Source organism: Trachemys scripta, chromosome 3 (assembly GCF_013100865.1).
Source record: "Trachemys scripta elegans isolate TJP31775 chromosome 3, CAS_Tse_1.0, whole genome shotgun sequence".
Classification (NCBI taxonomy): domain Eukaryota; kingdom Metazoa; phylum Chordata; order Testudines; family Emydidae; genus Trachemys; species Trachemys scripta.
Window position 1 is genome coordinate 55,510,049 of NC_048300.1, and position 3,668 is coordinate 55,513,716.

Sequence of the window (3,668 nt, forward strand, 5' to 3'; positions counted from 1 at the left end):
ATCATGCTAAAGTCATAGATTGAAGAGCCAGCTGTCATCCTGCCATGAATGCTTGCTAACTGCCCGCAGTGGGATGTGAATGAGAAAGGCCAGGATATGTGTTTGGGGGTCTCACCAGTGCATCCCAGAGACCCCTCTTCCCATCCTGTGGCAGGTGTAGCCCCAGTTTCCCTAACTCTGACCCATGGCTCTCCCTTGCTTTGCAGGATCTGCATAGAGTCTTGTCAGAGCTCCTGGATGCCATGCTGGGGAGGTGAAGGACGAAATGGTTGGCACAGAGATGAAGCAGACTGAAATAGGGACAGACGCCAGGGTGGAGCAGTCCATGATGGGTTCTCAGACCCTGATGGAAAAGGTTTTGTTTTAAACCTGTTGCCTATTAATTTCATTTGGTGACCCCTAGTTCTTGTGTTATTTACTTTCTTCATACCCATCATCATTTTATAGACCTCTATCATATCCCCCCTTAGGCATCTCTTTTCCAAGCTGAAAACTCCCCCCAGTCTTCTTCATCTCTCCTCATTTGGCGACTGTTCCATACCCCTAATCATTTTTGTTGCCCTTCTCTGAACCTTTTCCAATTCCAATATATCTTTCTTAGACAGGGTGACCACATCTGCACACAGTATTCAAGATGTGGGCGTACCATGGATTTATATAGAGGCAATATGATATTTTCTGTCTTATTATCTATCCCTTCCTTAATGATTCCCAACATTCTGTTCACATTTTTAACTGCTGCTGCACATTGAGTGGATGATTTCAGAGAACTATCCCCAATGACTCCAAGATCTCTTTCTTGAACGGTAACAGCTAATTTAGACCCTATCATTTTGGAGGTAGAGTTGGGATTGTATTTTCCAATGTGCATTACTTTGCATTTAGCAACATTGAATTTTGAACACTGAACATTGCCATTTTGTTGCCCAGTCACCCAGTTTGGTGAGATCCTTTTGTAGCTTTTCGCAGTCTGCCTGGGACCCTTTATTTCCTACCTTTTAATCCACAAGAGGACCTTATGATGTACCTGTATGGCACAATAATTCTGCATTGAATCAGTTGATTCAATTGCTTATTCTTTGGGGTTCAGACCCTCTGACTGTCATATCTGTCTTTCAGGTTCTGTCCCAGCCTCTCACACAGTTGTATCCTGCCGCCAGCCCAGCACAGGGAACAGTGGGGACAGGCAATCTCATCTTGTCAAACCAAGCAACATGGGTCTCATTGAGGCTCAGATGGAAGATCCCATGCATCTCCTGGAGGTAAGAACCATTCACTCTTCCTGTCACTTGGGGTTCTTGCAACAAACAGGGGGCTCCTGCTCATATCCTGGTTGGGAGCTTTCCCTATCCCTGGATCCCAGCCCTGGTACAGAGACCTATTTCTCATCATGATATCCTCATTTTATTCTCAGAGGATGCGTCCAGGATCCTGAATAATGTTTTCTGCAGGAGGGTTAAGCGGGGAGAGATCACTCACTGTCATGACCCAGGAGTCTTCAACCCGGGTCTGTAGGGTTCATGGGAGCAGCCACACTCCATCCCTCCACCTGGAAGCCTGCTGAAAATTGCTTACCTAGGACCCATGAAGTTCAGCCCCAGTTTGGGGCTCTACCCCTGAGGTCCTATTGGAGGAATCCCCGAGAAGCTAATTGGCCCTCTGGCCCTGCTAAAGGCAGCAGCAGGAACAGAAAGCTGACTGAACACCAGGGCTGCTCCCTGTTCTGGACCGTGTGCTGCCTGTTTCTGCTGCCGCTCCACTGGCTTGATTTCCTGGTATCTGATTTGTGGTTGTGATCGCAAGTTTGTCTTTTGCTTCTGATCTTCCAGTATCCTGACCCAGCTGACTCCTGTCATGTGAGTGTGGACTCTGGCTCTGACCAGTAGGTCTGGCTGCCCTTGACCCAGCTGTGACATTGACTTTTGTACAATTTTTCCAATGCCCCTTTCTGGTCTCCAGCAAAATACACCAGTACCTTGGCTCCCAAAGTCCTAGTTGCCTGCTATTCAAGGGCTGAGGTCGGGGATGGGGGCAATACAAATACTAATACAACCACCCCAGCTGCTTTTCCTATGTGAATCTCCCTAGAGCACAGGAGAAATCTGCTTTCTCTTAGGATCAGTCCCAGCAGTAATTCCACCCACCCTGGCCTCAGCTCAGCTACTTTGTTTACCTGGGCTCAGGGACAACTTTTGAAGCCCTTAGCGTGTGGGTGGAGGTGGGAGCAGAGGCTGAAGCTCCAGCAGTTTCCACCAAAGAACACCACCCTGTCTTTCTATGGTCTGACTAGGGCTCACCATCCATCTTAGAGCTGAACACCAGATGGGAGCTGATAGATTGTCCTTGGTAGGCCATGTTCTTGTGTGTGATGGAGCTGTGTGCCAGAGAGGGCCAAGAGCAGATGCACCACACATGGCCAGGACCAGGCTAAACAGCCTGTATGCTAGGTGAGTCAAACCATGGCCACATATAGAAACCTTGGGCATCCATGGGGACTGAATCTGGGTGTTTCACTACCAAGAGTACAACTCACTCCAACTTGAGTCATTACAGTAGTGACTCCTGCCAGCCCCTCTGAGGGGGGTCAGTATTATCTCTGTTAGCTGGCGCACAGGGATGGAAAGCAAGTGGCTGCAAAGTCACCCACAACGTCACTAACAGAGGCAGGAAGGAAGCGTGAGACTGATACCAGTCCAGCTCCAACCACTAGACTCCACCCACTTCCAAAGCCAGAGAACCCAGGAGCCCTGACTCTGACAGCTAGGCCTTAAATGACAAGACCAATCTCCCTCCCTCTCAGGAAGCCATAGAAGGGACCATCTGCTGAGCTCCCCTTTGCAATGCCACTGTCAGAGACCATTGTTAGTGGATGCCAAGTGACTGAGCAGGGGACTCCTTGAGAGACTCCTAGAAACTTGCAGGTGTTTCACTGTGACCCTCTGGGAGCTGTGGAAAGAGAGCTGCATTGAAGAGACTCTCCTGCTCTAACAAAGGGTTTCTGTTCTCCTAGATAGTCAGCCAGTGAGGCCAGTTGGCAGAATGTGGAAGAGCCATTTGGTGATGGGTTGGAGGATTCACCATGTAGGTGGCAGCAGCTGCAGTGCCTGGGGTCCCCATGGGCCAAGCCTCCACTCGTGACACTCCAGGCTAATCTCCCACTGCTCTCAGTGGGGTTTTGGCTTTAGCTGCTGGGCCTGCGTGCCTAGACAGAGGACTCAGGTATTTCCATCAGGCTGCTCAATGGCAAATGGAGTCATCCACAGAAGTGAAGAAGAATGGAAGTGAAAGAGCAAAGCTGGACCATCCGCTGAGCTGCTGCAAACAAGTGAGCAGAGCCGGGGAGAGAAGAGGAAGAACTCGAAGATGGCTGGCGGCAGTAGGGAGGAAAAGCAGTTTGGGAGCCAGGAGAGTAGAAATAAATAGTTAATGATGAATACTGCGGGCTTTGTCTTGTGTGGTGAAGGGCTGAAAATGGGTCTCTTTACTATCACACTAAACTTTAAAATAGCTGTGTATGATGAAAGGGCAGGTCTATAAAGGTAAGAGGTCACTCTAGGGGCTTGAAGTCCCAGATTCTGTAGCTATTGCATGCTTCTATCAGCTGATCTCAACCCAACAAACCCCTGAGGTGGTAGCAGAAGTGAGCTCTTGTCTTCTTTTTCTGGACT

The 3,668-nt window shown here is 49.1% G+C and overlaps 1 long non-coding RNA gene across 2 annotated transcripts; it reads left to right on the forward strand.

The window, feature by feature from the left end:
- Nucleotides 1–218: 218 nt before the first annotated feature.
- Nucleotides 219–3,402, forward strand: LOC117875595. Of its 2 annotated transcripts, none has more exons than XR_004645297.1 (3): nt 219–355; nt 1,120–1,262; nt 3,011–3,402. It is a non-coding gene; the product is annotated as an uncharacterized LOC117875595 (long non-coding RNA). The 2 variants fall into 2 exon arrangements; XR_004645298.1 differs by lacking the exon at nt 3,011–3,402 and adding an exon at nt 2,291–2,618.
- The last annotated feature ends 266 nt before the right edge of the window (nt 3,403–3,668 follow it).